This window comes from Equus asinus, chromosome 3 (genome assembly GCF_041296235.1).
Source record: "Equus asinus isolate D_3611 breed Donkey chromosome 3, EquAss-T2T_v2, whole genome shotgun sequence".
NCBI classification, from domain to species: domain Eukaryota; kingdom Metazoa; phylum Chordata; class Mammalia; order Perissodactyla; family Equidae; genus Equus; species Equus asinus.
Window position 1 is genome coordinate 98,682,036 of NC_091792.1, and position 18,609 is coordinate 98,700,644.

Genomic DNA, 18,609 nt, shown 5'->3' on the forward strand with positions numbered 1-18,609 from the left:
CAGAAGTGGTTTTCTCATTTCCCTTTCCTCCCACGTTGTCCATCCCACTCCAGGAAACGTTCCTTTCCAAACGGCATGGACTTTTGGACACTTCCACACTAAGACAACTACTTCAGCCAGAACGTGGGACAGGCGCTCACAGGATGTCACCCTTGAGGATAAATACTCGCTAGTTTCCGGTGAACGGTGGAAAAGGAAGCGGCTGGGGTGAGGGAGGCTCATCCTCGCATATTTAACCTGGGGAAGGAGAGAATAATTGGAAGGTGGGGAGGATAGGAAATGTGGTTGCTCCTCTCCCATCCTTTCATTTCAGATCTTTCCAATGTTTTTATATCTTTCACTTAAAAAAATCATTCCCCTTTCCTGAGTTTGGATGAGGCTGGGGAGCAAACTTCCCAAAAAAGGAAGGTGATGAATATGGGAGAGGGCCAAGGGAGATGTTCAGGGAACTCAAACTCTCCAGCTTCCACCTATTTCTGAGGGAAATGCCATCAGCCATGGGTTTTAGCCCAATGTAAGGGGAGCTGATTGGGTGTATGGGCGGTGGTGGGAGGTCTGAATTAAGGGAAAGAAAGAAAGAAAGGCAGACCCTCTCCCACCCCAAGGCATTAAAAGACACCCCCTCCCCCAGCTGTCTTGTGTCCGGCAGAATGGCATTATGTAAAAAATCTGGCACGTCACCCAGTGGCACATCTGGTAGGTGTAGATGGCATTCATTAGCACAGGGTTTCTACTCTGCTGCATGCCAAAGCCCTGACAGAGATGCCCGCTGCCAATCATTCACTCGCTGCCAATCCCAGAGCGCGGCCTGGCGGGATGGCTCCCTTCCACCCTGGCACTGGGACTGGAGGAAACAATGTGTTGAGATAGGAGGAGACGAAAGCGGAGCTGAAGATGCGAGGCACCCAACAGATGTATCCAGTGAAGAGATAACGGTGCGAAGATTCATTTAGCAAGAAAGCATATGCAGGATCGCAGGAGGGAGGCTTGGGCAGGGGTCTGCCTACCTAGGGCTGAGCTGGGGGAGGGGCAGGGGATCCCCTTCAGAAACCTCAAAGTTGAAGTTGCTTCTCTAAAAACACACAAAGACCATTCTCCCCAACCCTAACTCTAAGACCTCCTCTCTCTCTCCCTGCCCCCAATATGTGCCTCTGCTTAACTTACTAGCTCTGAAAAGATGAACTACTCTGCCCTCCTCAAGACTTTCTGATTACCAACATAAAGAGCACCTTCCTGTCTTTAAAGCTGCATCATTCTCTTTGCCTTGTAATTTGAGGAGGGAGGGAGGGAGGGTGTCAGGCTATCTTTACTGCATTTTAAAATGTAAAGTGTGCCGGGACTGAGTTGCATATATTAATAATATGGATAAAAAAAAGAACGTATAGGTCTATTTCAATTCCTAGCCTTTCAGAGGGGATAAAGACAAACAAAGGAAAGCAAAGGAATTATTAAAATGGCAAAGGATGGATAAAAGTAAAATCTATGTTAGAGGTTGTCTCTGACGTTATGCTTTTTCTTAGGCTGAATGGTGGTTACCTAGGTAGTCGGTGGTGTATCGTTTTTATTTATGCCATGCACATATTTTATAAAAATTCTTTTTATCCATTGGATATTTAATGAAACAACAAAACTCAGAGGTTTGAGGATCTGTGGAACTCAGTGTTTAAGTTGGGTCTCACAGCTTTTTATTGAGTATACATGTAGATATATGTAAAATTACAATAATCATTTTAGTGTAAGTATATACTATGAAGTGTCTGAGGCATGCTTATACTGGCTCGTGGTCACAAGATGGCTATTATAATTCCAGGCATCACACCATTGTTCTAACCATGAAAAAATGGACAGGAGCAAAGAAAAGTAATTCTTTTCTTTTATCAGTGAAGGAAATACTTTGACTTTTCACTAGCCAGACCTGGGTCACTTGGCCACAGATCCTTGCAAAGGAGTCTGGGAGAACTAGCCTTTAAAGTGTCAAAAGATAGGGATAAGCGGACTGGGAGCAGGTTGTTGAATTGCAAGCAAGGATGTCTGCCAAAAAACTGAGGGCAAAGAAGACAATGTTAGCACCAGGCAAGAGCACATTATCAAGTTTTACCATTGTTGTAAATAAAAGTCTTTTGTTTTCATTATAGTCATTAAAACTTATCAGTCAGGGATACTGCACTTGAATTTAGCAGTTTCTTTGTGAATTTCATCAAGTTCTATTTCAAAATAAGAGCTCAGGCTTAATTGATATATTCATAAGACAGCTGACATAAAATCTTCTTTGGAAGAAAAGTGTAGTAAAATTATTCTTTGGAAGAAAAGTGTAACTAGAACCTGTTTACAAATTTAAATGAAACAGGGAGAAGGGCTATTGTTAGAAGAACTAGACTTTTAATCCCATCTCTGTGACTTACCAGAAATGTGACTTTGGGCATTTTACCTGTCTAAGTTGTATGTTCTTATCTGTAAAATGGGTTAATAATGTTAATATTGCCTTGCAGGTATATGGTAAAGCTTAGTAATAATGATACAAGTTGTTTTTAAAATGTAGTAGTTGTTAGGGGCCCAGCAGGAAATAAAATTCAGTCCAAATGGATCATATAAGGAGACTACTTAGAAATATGTGGGCGTGGTTAGGGGAGCAAATGAGGTGATGATGCAAACAGCAGAGCAAGAACCTCTTAGGAGAGGAATTAGTGTTTCTGGAGCCCAGTAAGGACTGGAACCTGGGAGGAGGGGCCTAGTGAGAGTTATAGGGACATGGCTACTGCCAGAGAGGCAGTGGGTATAGCAAGGAGGGAGCAGGGAAGAAACACCCAAAACTTTCTCTTCTCACACCCTTCAATTTCATGTTGATATTTTCCATTGGCCAAACCAACTGGAAACTAGTCCACAAGCTGCTGGAGCATGGTGATGAATCTGCGTGGGTCAGCTTCTGAGGGCACAGAGCCAGCACAGAAGGATGGAGAATGAATCTCGGGGAGACAAATGGAGAATAATCAGCATGCAACTATTATTATTTACAAATAAGATTATCTGAGAACCCTGCCTGCAAACATCTTTTTGATGCACAATTCCAGCTGGAAGTAAAAACTTAACAAGCTTTGTAAACCTGAGCATCCAAGATTTTAAGAGTCATCTCTCAAAGTGCTTTGGCTGAAAAACTCCTGCTAGCACTCAGGAAAGATTTCCAGAGGTCTTGGCAGATTTTGCAAGCCAAGACCTGGAAGAATTTGAGAGTATACCTTCTTGACTTCCTTTGGTCATCCCCTGATCTCTCATCATTTTGTGGCTTCCTGTGTCAGAATCAGTCTTGCTAGGCCTGGTTAGTCACTTGCTGACTGTTGGTGTCAAGGAAGCCAGCCATGCTTCAGCAAAAGGTGACTAGCTCATAACAAATCAACCCTATAGCAACAGGAAGTCTTCCTAATGCCTTCCCTTGAGTTCAGAGTCTGTGTGGACTTCAGATTGAGGGAACTTTTCCTCTTTCCAACTTTCCCTATCCTTTCCTCCTGAACCTGAACTAACCCATAGACAAAATGATGAGAGAGGATAGTGATGGAGAAGCATGTTCTCTTCCCTAATTTGAGATAAAAATTATAACTGGTATCAGAGTCTTGAATGTTCATTCTGGATAACAGCACAAACAAAAGCCTCATTTCAGAATCTCCTAGAAACTGAGTTTGAAAATTTGAGAGGACTGATAATAAAAATCAGCAGTCACCATTTTTAATGGAGAGAAATTAACTATAGAAAAACTGAAAATTAGGTGTGAGAAGCAAAGATGAATATTTGTGGAAATACCATATACAACAAAACAATAAATACAACTGAAATATATCAGCTTCTGGCTTGACAGCATGGGGTGCTCTGCTGACCCATTACCCAGTGAAACTGGTGAAAATTTTATATATATAAAACAAAAAAAATCATTTAAAGTCTCTGGAAATGGTCCTAAAGGCAAACAGCAGATGAAGAAAGGTCTATTCAAGAATATCTATGCCCATTTCGTAAGAAAGGCGAAAGTCTGTGGTCTTGGAACCAAGACCTCTCCCTTCCTCCCCACTCCCAACTCACGGAGGCACAGACTCAACTCCAGACTGCTGCAGCCAAGGACACGCGGCTCCCTCTGTCCCCAAAGTCCCAACTGGAGGGTTTTCTTTGCAAGAGGAGCAGGATTTCTGCTTTTCTCATCCTGCCCCTAGCTGCCTGTTTCTGAGCCTAAGTCTCAGATGAGTTTGGTTGGAGGTGGGAGCTTCCTTCTGTCAAGCCCTCCTTGTGGAAAGGAGGTTCTACTTTGGGCGTGGTGCGTTGAGAATTCTGGGGCCCCAGTAGACCTTCTTTTTTTTTTTTTTGAGGAAGTTTAGCCCTAAGCTAACATCTGCAGCCAATCCTCCTCTTTTTGCTGAGGAAGACTGGCCCTGAGCTAACATCCGTGCCCATCTTCCTCTACTTTATATGTGGGACGCCTACCACAGCATGGCTTGACAAGCGGTGCCATGTCCACACCTAGCATCCAAACCAGCGAACCTGGGCCACTGAAGTAGAATGTGTGAACTTAACCATTGCTGGCCACTGGGCCAACCCCTCCCCTAGTTCTTGAGGCAGAGATTCATGCCAGGAGAAGCAAGCTGAGAGGACTGCAGGCTGCTGCCACTCTCCCCCAACCAAGCATTCAGCCCCTAGATTAGGGATGTTACTCGGAGAGAAGCTTGTCATTGTTCCCACCCCCAGCTCCAGAGCCCTGGCCCAGAAAATTTGCCTGTCAGGGAAGGGGGGAGAACCAGGTCATGAAGCAGACAACTCCTAATCTCTTCCTGGAAGAACTGACTTCGTTGCAACAGGGTGGTGAAGTTTAAACCTATGGGCTACTTTCAAGAAAAGTAGAAATTGTGGTAAAAGGCAATTGAGAGGAGATTTGTGGATCTACTGAAGATGTAGCCTAGAGGGTGAAACCAGGTGGTTTGTATGAGAGAACCAGAGAATGAGCCGGGAGGAGCACTACTGGAGTTGGTACAAATATCAAACACTGACCTCAGAAACTGCTCTATTGAGTTAGTTTGTAGAGGAATTCTGCTCCTGGGAGCTGTTTTTGTTAAAAAAAATTTTCCCAACAATTTTATTGAGGTATAATTAACAAATAAAATTGTATATATTTGAGATACACAAGGTGATGATTTGATATACACATACACTGTGAAATGATTACCACATCAAGTTAATTAACACATCCACCACCTCATATAGTTACCTTTTTTAAATGAGAACACTTCAGATCTACTCTCTTTGCAAATTTCAAGTATACAATATGGTATTATCACCAATAGTCATCATACTGTACATTAGACTGCCAAAACTCATTCATTTTATAACTGAAAGTTTATGTCCTTTGACCAACATTTCCACATTTCCCCCACCTCCTCAGCCCCTGGTGACTATTTTTAAGATTCCACATGAGTGAGATCATATAATGTTTGCCTTTCTTTGGTTTATTTCACTTATCATAATATCATCCAGGTTCATCCATGTCAAAGGTAGCAGAATTTCCTTTTTATGGCTGAATAACATTACATCGCATATATATGATATATAAATATATGTGTATATATATATGTCATATATATATATATACACACTACATTTTCTGGATCCATTCATCCATTGATGCTTACTCAAGTTGTTTCCATATCTTGGCTATTATGAGTAATACTGCAAAGAATGTGGGAGTACAGATATCCCTTTGAGATACTGGTTTTGTTTTCTTTGGATATATACCCAGAAGTGCAATTGCTAGATTATATGGTAGTTCTATTTCTAATATTTTGAGGAACCTCCATACTGTTTTCCATAATGGTTATACCAATTTGCATTGTCACCAATAGAGTACAAGCATTCCCTTTTCTCCACATCCTCACCAACACTTATCGCTTGTCTTTTGGATAATAGCCATCCTAACAGATGTGAGGTGATAGCTTATTGTGGTTTTGATTTGCATTTCCCTGATGATTAGTGATGTTGAGCATTTTTTCATGTACCTGTCCATCAAGCTTCTTTTTGTCTACCTGTCTATTCATGTCCTTCCTCATTTTTTAATTGGATTATTTGTGGGGTTTTTTCCTATTGAGTTGTACAAATTCCTCGTATATTTTGGATTTTTTTTAAAGATTGGCACCTGAGCTAAAAACTGTTGCCAATCTTTTTTCTTTTTTCATTCTTCTCCCCAAAGCCCCCCAGTACACAGTTGTATATCCTAGTTGTGAGTGCCTCTGGTTGTGGCATGTGGGACACCACCTGAACATGGCCAGATGAGTGGTGCCATGTCCACGCCCTGGATCCGAACCAGTGAAACCCTCGGCCGCCAAAGCGGAGCATGTGAACTTAACTACTCAGCCACAGGGCTGGCCCCTATATTTTGGATATTAACTGCTTATCATATAGATGGTTTGCAAATATTTTCTCCTATTCCATAAGTTACCTTTTCATTTAGTTTATAGTTTCCTTTGCTTTGCAGTAGTTTTTTGGGTTGGTATAGTCCCACTTGTCTATTTTTGCTTTTCTTGCCTGTGCTTTTGGTGTCATACCCAAAAAATTGTTGCCAAGACCAAAGTCAAGAAGCTTTTTCCCAACGTTTTCTTCTAGGAGTTTTATGGTTTCAGTTCTTATATTGAAGTCTTTAATCAATTTTGAGTTAATTTTTGTGGGTGGTATAAGATAAGAGTACAATTTCATTCTTTTGCATGTGGTTATCCAGTTTTCTGAAAATCATTTATTGAAGAGACTGTCCTTTTTCCATTTTGTGTTCTTGGCACCCTTGTCAAAGATTAGTTGACAGTATATGTATAGGTTTATTTCTGGGATCTACATTCTGTTCCATTGGTCTATGTGTCTGTTTTTATGCCATTACCATACTGTTTTTACTATTACAGCTTTGTAATATAGTTTGAAATCAGAGAGTGTGAGCCTCCAGCTTTGTTCTTCTTTCTCAAGATTGCCTTGGCTATTCAGGGTCTTTTGTGGTTCCATGCAAATTTTAGGATTTATTTTTTCTATTTCTGTGGAAAATGTGAGAGCGCTATTGAAAACATTAGAGCAATAGGCCAGGAATCAGTAGAGTTTAACATCTGGGTGCAGTCAGCTAGAACTGCCGTCATCCCAGAGTGACTGTAGGCTATGTCGCCCTCATCAGAGAGCATCAGAGGCTTAATACTGTGTATGTGTATTTGTGTGTGTGGGAATAACAATAATGACTAATTCCTACAGTTGCTAAAATGTATCATCTAAAATGTCTAGTTTTTAACAAAGAATTACATGGCATGAAAAGGAACAGGAAAGTAGGACTCATATACTGGATAAAAAACAGGCAACCGTGGGGCCGACCCAGTGGCGTAGTGGTTGAGTTCACATGCTCTGCTTTGGCAGCCTGGGGTTTATGGGTTTGGATCCCAGGCATGGACCTACATACCATTTATCAAACCATGCTGTGGCAGGCATCCCACATACAAAGTAGAGGAGGATTGGCATGGATGTTAGCTTAGCAACAATCTTCCTCAGCAAAAAGAGGAAGATTGGCAACAGATGTTAGCTCAGGGCCAATCCTCGTCACCAAAAAAAAAAAAAAAAAAAAAAGCAGGCAAACGAAAATGATCAGATGTCAGATTTAACAGGAAAAGATTTCAAAGTAGCTGTTATAAATGTGTTCATAGAACTAAAGGAAAGCATGATTAAAGGAAGGTTTGATAATAGTGTTATATCAAATAGATAATATAAAGAAAGAGATAGAAATAAAAAAAATAAATGGGAAATCTGGAGTTAGAAAGTGAAATGACTGAGGTAAAAGATTCACAGTATATTTGAACTGGTAGAAAAAAGAATTAGTGGACTTCAATGTAGATTGATAGTATACAAAGTGAAGAACAGTGAGAAAAAAAGAAGGAGGAAATATGAATGGAGCCTCAGAGAAATGTGGGACACCATTAAGTATACCAGCATATGTTTAATGGTAGTACCAGAAGGAAAAGACATAAAAGAGAGTAAAAAATAGGAGAAATAATAGCTGAAAAATCCTCAAATTTATTGAAAAACAATAACCTACATATCCAGGAAGCTCAATGAATTCCAAGTAGGATAAATGAAAACAAACCAATAAATAGACACATCATAGTAAATACATTGAAAGTCAAAGGATAGGAGCAAATCTTGAAAGGAGCAAGAGAAAAATGATGTGTCACTTATAAGGGAACCCTGATAAGATTAATAGCTGACTTCTCAGCAGAAACAATGGAGGCCAGAAGGCTGTGGGATACCAAATTTAATGTGCTTGAAGAAAAAAAACCTGCTTGGTTGAGCCCACTGCCTTGGAGCTACTCCCACATGCCTCCCTCTTCTAGGTCTGTGAGTGTAGTAAATCTCTTTCTTTTTCGCATACCTCTCCATGGTGTGATTTTGTGTCCACACCTGAGGGATCATCAAAAAACCCCATTTTAAGTAACTTAATTATTCCTTACAATACAACACTATACACAACATTTAACTCAAAGTGAATCAAAGACCTAAATGTAAGAGCAAAAACTGTAAAACCCTTGGAAGAAAACATAAGGCTAAAACCTTCATGACTTTGGATTTGGCAAGGGATTCTATGATATGACACTTATATCTCAAGCAACAAAAGAAAAAAATAAATGGATAAGTTTGGAATTTGCAAATCATATATCTGATAAGGGTCTTGTATCAAGAATATACAAAAAACTCTTAGTACTCAAGAGTGAAAAGATAAATAATCCAATTAAAGAATGAGCAAAGGATTTGAATAGACATTTCTCTAAAGAAGATGGAACAATGGCCATTAGGCACATGAACAAACACTCACCATTATTAGTCATTAGGGAAACGCAAATCAAAACCACAGTGAGATACTACTTCACACAGTACTATGGCTATGATAAAAAAGACAGACAATAACAAATGTTGGCAAGTATGTGACAGTTCCTCAAAAAGTTATACATAGTGTTGCCATATGACCAAGCAATTCTACTCTTAGATATACATTGGATAGAATTGAAAACATATGTCCACACAAAAAGTTGTACACACATATTCAAAGCAGCATTATTCATCATAGCTATAAAGTGGAAACAGCCTAAATGTGTATCAATTGATGAATGGATAGACAAATTATCTTATATTCACACAATAGAATAATATTTAACCATAAAAAGTAGTGACGTACTGATAGAAGTTGCAACTGGATGAATCTTGAAAACCTATGCTAACAGAAATAAGCCAGCCTTAAAAGGACAAACATTGCATGATTCCACTTATATGAGGTAACTAGAGCAGTTAAATTCATAGAGCTGGAAAGTAGAATAGTGAAGGAAGGGGGAAGGGGAGTTATGGTTTAACAGGTACAGAGTTTTATTTTGGGATGATGAGAAAGTTCTGGTTATTGATAAAGGTTACAAAATAATGTGAATGAACTTAATGCCACTGAATTGTACACTTAAAAAGAGTTGAAATGGTAAATTTTGTGCTATGTATAGTTAATCACAACTCAACACACTGCAAATGAGAGAACATTTTCTTTTGGGGTTTTCATTGTGGGGGGGGTAAAGAAACACATATGGTGGTTTTATATCTATATTCTACTTAAGCTGGTGAGATGCTAATTTTAAGTAGACTGTGAAAAGATAACTAGTTATAATCCTTAGAGCAGTTGCTAAAAAACTATACAAAGAGATGTAGTCAAAAACACTATGGATAAATTGAAGTGAATACTCAAAAATATTTAAATAGCCCAAAATAAGTTAGGAAAGGAAAGATAGAGGAACAAAAACCAAATAATATAATGGTAGACTAAATGCAAACATATCAATAATTACATTAAATGCAAATAGTCTAAACAGAGAAAATACAGAGTTGGTCAGAATTGATTAAGAAAAAACAAACAAACCATGAACCAAATTTATGTTGTCTACAAAACAATCATTTCAATATAATGGTATAGATAGATTAAAAGTAAAAAGATCAAAAAGGATACCTGAAAACATTAATCCATAGAAAGCTATGTGGCTATTTTAATAGCTGACATAGATTTCATAGCTAAAATAATACTAGGGATAAAAAGGATCATTATGTAATGATAAAAGGGACAAATGATCAATAATTCATAACAATCTTAAATCTGTATGCACCTAATAACAGGGCTTTAAATTACACAAAGCACAAACTGAGAGGAGTAAAAGGAAAAATAGACAAATATGCAATTATATCACAGACTCAGAAACTCTTTCATTAATAGAAGAACGAATAGAAAGAAAATCAGCAAAGGTATAGAATAACTGAACATCATCAGCAAAGAGCTGAATCTAATTTTCATTTATAGAGCACTCGGCCAAACAACAGTAGAACACACATTCTTTCCACATGCACATGGAACACTCACCAGGATACTTTATATCATGGAATGTAAAACATAGTTAACAAATTTAAAATATTCATAATAATATCAAGTATGTTCTCTGACCGTACTAAGCAAGACACAGATTATCAGAAAGATATTAAGCAAAAAACAGATATCAGAAAGTTAATAGGAAAATCTCCAAGCACTTAGAAGTTAAACAACACATGTCTAAATAACCCATGCATCAAACAGGAAATCTCAAGGGAAATTAGAAAATATTTTGAACTGAAGGAAAATAAAAATACATAAAATTTGTGGAATGTAGCTAAGGCAGTGCTCAGATGGAAATTTATAACTTTAAATGCTTATGTTAGAAAAGAAGAGAGCCAGCCCTGATGGCCTAGTTGTTAAAGTTTGGCACATTCTGCTTCAGTGGCCTGGGTTGGCTTCCTGGGGGCAGAACCACACCACTTGTCTGTCAGTAGCCATGCTGTGGCAGTGGCTCACATAGAGGAACCAGAAGAGCTTACAACTAGATGCAACTATGTACTGGGGCTTTGAGGGGGTGAGGGGAGAAGAAAAAAGGAGGAAGATTGGCAACAGATGTTTGCTTAGGGTGAGTTTTCCCCTGCAAAAAAAAAAAAAAAAGACATAAGAAAGGTCTCAAATAAATAATCTAAGCTTCCACCTTAAACTAGAAAAAAGAGGAAAATAAATGATGATAAGAACAGAAATCAAAGAAATTTTAAAAAGAAACAATAAGTATAGTCAATGAAAACACCAGCTGGTTCTTTGAAAAGATTAATAAAATTGACAAGACTCAAGCAAGACTGACTAAGAAAAGAAAGAGAAGACACAAATTTCTAATATCAGGATGGAAAAGGAGATATCACTATAGATTCTGTAGACTTTTAAAGGATACTAAGCTAATACTATGAAAAACTTGACAAAGCCAATTGATTAGATGAAATGGCAATTCCTTGAAAACCACAAACTAGCAAAACTCACCCAAGATGGAATAGATAACCTGAACAGTCTTATAACAACTAGGTAAATGGAATTCATAGTAAAAAACAAAAAACCTTTCTAAAAAAAGAAATCTCCATGCTTAAGCAGCCTAACTGGTGAATTATACCAAATGTTTAAAGAAAACATGTCACCAGTTCTACACAATTTCTTCCAGAAAATGGAAGAGAAGGACATATTTCATGGTTCATTTTATATCAGATATGAAATCCAGCAAAGGAAATTCAGGAAAAAAATCCCACAGATCAATATGTCTCATGATTATAGACTCAAAGTCCCAGTAAAATATTAGTAAATTGAATCCAGCAACATATAAAATGAAAGTGACACCAGAGAAAAACTGAGTTTATCCAAGGAATGTGAGGCTGGTTCAATATTTGAAAACTAATCAATTTAGTCTACTGTATTAACAATCTAAAAAAGAAAAGCCCACAAGATCATATCAATTGATCCTGAAGTAGTATTTGATAAAATTCAACATCCATTGTTGATAAAAACTCTCTGCAAACTAGGAATAGAGAAGAACTTCTTCAACCTGATACAGGACAACTGCAAACAATCTACTTTTAACGTTGTACTTGTTGGAGATAGAATGAATGTTTCTTATGAGCAGAAAAAGGCAAGAATGTCTACTTCCACCATTACTATTGAACATCATCCTGGAAGTCCTAGCCATTGCAATAGGGCAAGAAAAAGAAATAAAAGATGTATGGAGTGGAAAGGGAGAAATAAATTGTCCCTATTTGCAGATGACACAATTTCCAACATAAAAAATTCCCAGGAATTTATTTTTAAAATCCTAGGACAGATATGTGAGTTAAGCTGGTCACTGAATATGAGTTTACAAGGTCAATACACAAAACTATCGTTCTACATACTAGCAATGAACAATTGGATACCAAAATTTTTTAAAAAATTACAAAAGTTTCTGACAAAAAAGGGAAATGCCTATGAATAAATCTAACCAAACTGTGTAGGATCTGTATGCAAAAACTAAAAAATGCTGATGAAAGAAATCAAAGAAAATTTAAATAATGGAGAGATATGCCTTATTCATGAATTGGAATACTCAAAATAGGAAAGTTGTCAATTTTTCCTAAATTAATTTATAGATATAACAATTATAATCAAAATTACACAGAGATATTTTGTAGATATAGACAAGATGATTCTAAAATTTATATGGAAAGACAAAAGAAAAAGAATAGCTAAAATAATTTTGAAAAAGAATAAATTTAAAGAATTTATAGTACCTGACACCTAAACTTACTATAAAGCTATGGCTATCAAGACAGTGTGGTATTGGCAAAAGAATAGACAAATAGATGAATGGAACAGTATAGAGAGTCCAGAAATAGATCCATACAAATACAATCATTTTATTTTTGGCAAATTTGCAAAGATAATTAAATAGAGAAAGAATAGTTTTTTCAATAAATGCTGTTGGAACGATTGGACATCCATGTGTAAAAAGCAAAAGCAAACAACTAAATCTCACACTTTATACCAGTATTAATACAAAATAGATCATAGATCTAAATGTAAAACCTAAAACTAAAAAACTTTCAGAAGAAAACGTAGGAGCAAGTCTTTTTGACCCAGGGTTAGGCAAGTGTTCTTAGTCATGATGTCAAAAGCATGATTTATAGAAGAAAAAATAAGTGGCCAGCCCTGTGGCCAAGTGCTTAAATTCCCTGCACTCTACTTTGGTGGCGCAGGTTCATGGGTTTGGATCCCAGATGTGTACCTACTCCACTCAGCAGCCATGCTGTGGAGGCATCCCACATACAAAGTAGAGGAAGGTTGGCACAGATATTAGCCAAGGGCTAATCTTCCTCAAGCAAAAAAAAAAAAAAAAAAAAGAGGATTGGCAATGGATGTTAGCTCAGGGTGAATCTTCCTCACAAAAAGAAAAAGAAAAAAAGAAAAAAGGAAAAGAAAAAATGACTTGGGCTTAATAAAAATTTAAAACTTTTTCTCTCTGAAAGTCACTGTTAAGAGAATCGAAAGACAAGCTATAGACCAGGAGAACATATTTGCAAATCATGTATCTAACAAAGGACTTGTATGCAAAATAGCAAAAGAACTCTTAAAACTCGACAGTAAGAAAATAGTCTGATTAAAATATGAGTAAATGATTTGAGCAGATGAGTATCTGTGAAGATATCTGGATGGCAAATGACTACATTAAATGATTTCCAACATCTTTGGTCACTGCAGATATGAAAATTAAAATTACAATGATTTTTAATATTAGAATGGTTAAAATAAAAAATACTGATAATACCAAGAACTAGTGTATTACTTTGCTTGAGCTGCTATAATAAAAATGCCATTGACTGGGTGGCTTAAACAACAGAAATTTATTTCTCACAGTTCTGGAGTTTGGAAGTCCCAGATCAAGGTGCCAGCATGGCCAGGTTCTGACGAGAACACTCTTGCTGGTTTGCAGATAGCTACCCTCTTGCTATATCCTCACAAGGCAGAGAGAGAGATCGTCTCTATCTTTTCTCTTCTTATGTGGGCACTAATCCCATTGATGAGGGCTCCACTCTCACGACCTAATTATCTCCCAAAGGCTTCACCTCCTAACACCATCACGTTGTGGTTTAGGGCTTCTACATATGAATTTTGGAGGGAACACAAACGTTTATTCTGCAGCAGCTGACAAGGATACAGAGGAATTGAAACTGTCATCTATTATTGGTGGGAGTGTGAAGTTATTCAGCCACTCTAAAAAAGTTCAACAGCTTTTTTTGTTTTTTTTAAAATAAAGTTAAACATACACTTATATGACCAGCAATCCCGTTGTTTGGGTACTTACCCTAGACAAATGAAACTGATATACACAGCATCTTGTTCACTAACATTCGTAGCACCTGTATTCATAATTACCAAAAGCTGAAAACAACCAAAATATCTTTCAATGGGTGAATGGATAAACAACTTCGGTACATACATACAATGGAATACTACTTAGCAAGCAAAAGGAATGAACTGCTGATATATAGAAAAATTGGGGTGATTTTCAAAGACGTTAAGCTGAGTGAAAGAAGCTAATCTGAAAAGGTTGCATACTGTTTTTATTTATACGACATTCTCAAAAAGATGAAGCTGTAGTACAGAGAGGTGGAGTGCTGCTGTAACATATACCTAAAGTGATGGAAGTGGCTATCCCATCCTTGTCACCATTTGTAGGGATTTTCAGGTATTTAGAGGCTAATCAAGGAAAAACTATGAGCACGAGGTGGTAGTAGCACAGACAGGCTTTATTTGGGCAATGCTTTGACAAATTTGCATATTAGGTGAAATGTCTCATAGCATGAGCCTGTCCAGAGGCTACAGAGTGGGAGCCATCACTCAGAAAGGGAGGAGGTGAGAGGGGTTAGGAGAAGTGGTGTCACTCAGCAGCCCAACAGGGATTCTCTAGGTCAGAGAGTTCCAAAAGACAGCGGCAGTTTAGGGTCTTTACAGCTCCGGAGTTTATCTTATCTATGGCGAGCTGATATTGTGTGCACTTTTATGAGAGTATGCAAAACAGGCAAGCTTTACGTGGCTAACAGTCTGCTTACTTGGGCTGTTTAAAACAATTGAATGTGTGAAAGTTTGACTTTGGTACCAGTGGGATTTTAAGCTAATGGGTCTCAGCGTAGTGTGAAAAAGTAAACAACCTAGAGGCCTATATACAGAGGCCATCTCTGCTTCATTTATATGACAATTTGGTAATAGGTAGAGGCTAGAAGAAATTCGAACACATAATAGAAAGAGTCTGGATTGCCTTGAGGAGACTGTTGGTAGAAATATGGATGTTAAAAGTAATTCTAGTGAGGACTCAGAAGGAAAAGGGGAACACATTATTGGAAACTGAAGGAATTTTATATATAATTAAAGGAATTGTTATGTAGTGGCAGAAAACTTGGCTGCAGTGTGTTCTCCAGTTGCGGAGAAAGCAGAAGTTGTAAATGATGAAATTGAATATGTTGCTGAAGAGATTTCCAAGCAAAGTATTGAAGATATAGCTTGGTTTTTTCTTTCTGCTTAGTAAAATGTGGAGGAAAGAGATAAATTAAGGGAGGAATTGTTAAAGCAAAAAGGAACCAGCACTTGATGATTTGGGAGGTTCCTGGCTTATCCAGATTTCAAAGGATGCTAATATTAGGAGACTTACTGTTAAGGAAATGTGTTCTGGAGAGAAGGCCAAGGGTATGACTGGATAAACTGTCGCTGAACCAGTTAAGCATGTGACTCATGCATCCACTCAATAATCTCAGTAGAAGACAGGAATAGAGATGGAGTTATTCAGGAAATATCTGTGGAAGACGCTCTTGTCTAATGCTATGGATCCTTGTGACACACCTGGGAGACCGACAAGCCTTTTTAGAATGTTATATTGGCAGGAATGCTGCTAGCTTGGACTGAAAGGGACAGAAAAGGACAAAATGAGAGAAAGCTGCTGGCTTCCAAAATTACTCAAGTAGGAAATTGCAACTGCAAACATATGCTACCCTTCAAGTAAAAGTGATAATGATTCCAAGGGTGAAGCCACTGCGGGTTGTACAGAGACCTATGGAATCTCAGAGGCCAGAGCATTAACACACAGAATATTATTCACAGGTCTTGAAACCTAATGGAATTATCCCTTATGCATTTCAAACTTACCTGGAACTGGTGACCCCTTTATTCCTTCCAATTTCTCCCTTTTGGAATAGGAATGTCTATCTTATGTATAATTTCTACGCTTATACCACCACTGTATTTTAGAAGCAGATAACTTGTTTTCTTGTTTTATGTGTCCACAGAAAGAAAACTTTTGTCCCAGAATGGGTTGTACTCAGAGCCTAACCCACACCTGATGTAGATGATGAGATTTGGGACTTTTGAGCTAATGATATGTAGATGAGATTTTAGACTTAGGGTTGATGTAATGAGTGGAGACTTTGGAGGATGTTGGGATAGTGTGAATATACTTTACATGTGAGACAGATGTGGATTTTGGGGGACCAGAGAGTGGACTGAAGTAGGTTGAATGGTGCCACCCTCCAAAAGATATGTCCACATTCTAATTCCTAGAATTTGAGAATCTGATCTTATTTGAAAAGAGGGTCTTTGCAGATGTAATTAAGTTAAGGATTTTAAGATGAGATCATCCTACATTACCTGAATGGGCTCTAAATCCAATGACAAGTGTTCTTATAAGAGACACACAGAAGAATGACAGATAGGAAGATGAGGAGAAGGCCATGGGAAGGTGGAGGCAGAGACTGGAGTTGTGCAGCCACAAGCTAAGGAATGCCTGGAGCCCTCAGAAGTTGGAAGAGGCACGGAAGTTGTCTCCCTTAGAGTCTTTGGAGAGGGCAACACCTTGATTTTGGACTTCTTGCCTTCAGAACTATGAGAGGACTCATTTCTGTTGTTTCAAGCCACGGGTTTGTAGTAATTTGTTATGGAAGCCCTAGGAAACAAATACACCTACCTTGTTATGTTTTTTAGATTTAGAGTTCTGTCATGGGAGGGTTACACTAGCTTTACAGAAGAGCACTACTATACATTTGGTTTGTATAAGTTTGAGAGTGATTGGGACATGGAAAATACAGCCCTAAGTTTACACAGACCTCTTCATTGACCCTATGCAGAGAAAACTCTTAGAAAAAGCTTAAGATTCTATGTCACATACAACTTTGCATCTCATTGGACATATGCAATTCCTCTGAAAAAGGTATCTTGTTTTCAGTCTCCTTCCAATTTGTGTGGGATGACTTCTAGAACAGGAGGCAATTCCAATATATAGTTAAAACAGAGAGATAAGAAGATAACCTTTCTGAGCTGGTTTTCCCATCTGTGAAATGGAAAAGAACTAATATCCAACTTGCCGAATTCTTTTTTGTTTTTATGAGAAAGAATATGAATATGCTTTTAGGGCTGTATAGTACTACTTGTGATATTTAATTTTGTGTCAATTTGACTGAGCCATGAGGTACCCAGATTAAACACTATTGCTGGATGTGTCTGTGAGGATATTTCTGGATGAGATTAACATTTGAATTGGTGGACTCAGTAAAGTAGATTGCCCTCCCCAATATGGGTGGGTGGCATCCAATTTTTAGAGATCCTGAACAGAACAAAAAGCAGAGGAAAGGAGGATTCATTCCTTTCGTGCCTGCCTGCCTGCTTCAGTTGCAACATCGGTGTTCTCCTGCCCTTGGACTAGGATTTACATCACTGGCTCCTCTGTTTCTTAGGCCTTCAGACTAGCACTGAAATTACACCACTGGCTTTTCTGGGTCTCCAGCTTGCAGATGGCAGCTTGTGGGACTGCTCAGCCTCCATAATCATGTGAGCCAATTCCTCGTAATCAATCTATCTATCTATCTATCTATCTATCTATCTATCCAGCTATCATCTATTTTGGTTCTAGTTCTGTTTCTCTGGAAAACCCTGACGAATATACTGCACAAATCTACTTTAAAACTATTAATATTATTAGATGATTTTAAGCCAAAATGTTACAACTTTTTATGCTTTACATTGTCGTTTTTTCCCTCACTCCTTACTCCATTAGACTCATTCAGTCACTGAGTTGGGCAGTCTAACTTCTTGTCAGTTTCCACAACCTAAGATAACTTGCCTATTCCAGGCCAAATTCAGACTAAGAATTTTGTGTCCAGTTTTTAAGACTATTAAAAAGAATAAATTCTCTTTGGAAAATTGTGAATCATCAGTTTTCTCCTGGGATTAATATATTATTAATATATTCCCAACAGGCTGTCACTCACCTGTTACATACTAGAGCTATCCAGTTATTTTAATGTATTTCTTATTGGTAAAATGTTGGTCTTTTGGGTTCCTGGGCCCAATTCCAATGTGTCTGTGTGTGTGTGTGTGTGTGTGTGTGTGTGTGTGTGTGTGTGGAGGCTTCCCCACACTAACAAGCAATTCTTGGACACCAGCAAGATGTCCGAGAATTTAACTCAATTCTGACACTACCTGAAGGTAGCATCAAATTCCACAGGTAAAGGGCTTGGGCTTCCAAGACCACCCTCCACTTCAGACGCCAATCACAAGCCCAGGTTGTTACCTATAATTCTGACTGACCAACAAATTGGTGGTTCCAATGACCCCCTCCAACTCAGGATGCCAATAGCAAGTCCAGGTGGTTACCTGTACTTCTGACTGACTGGCTATAAATCAGAGGTTCGCAC

General features: G+C 38.1%; 1 protein-coding gene across 4 annotated transcripts in view; it reads left to right on the forward strand.

The window, feature by feature from the left end:
* The window catches only part of ANTXR2 (ANTXR cell adhesion molecule 2), a 233,451-nt gene that overhangs the window by 5,420 nt on the left and 209,422 nt on the right, over positions 1-18,609 (forward strand). For 3 of the 4 annotated variants that reach the window (XM_070505557.1, XM_070505561.1, XM_070505560.1), the window contains exon 2: positions 54-207. The exons of the other annotated variant lie outside the window; for it this stretch is intronic. The gene's annotated coding sequence lies outside the window, so the exon portion shown is untranslated. The remainder of the gene's footprint in view (positions 1-53; positions 208-18,609) is intronic. 4 annotated transcript variants of the gene reach the window in all.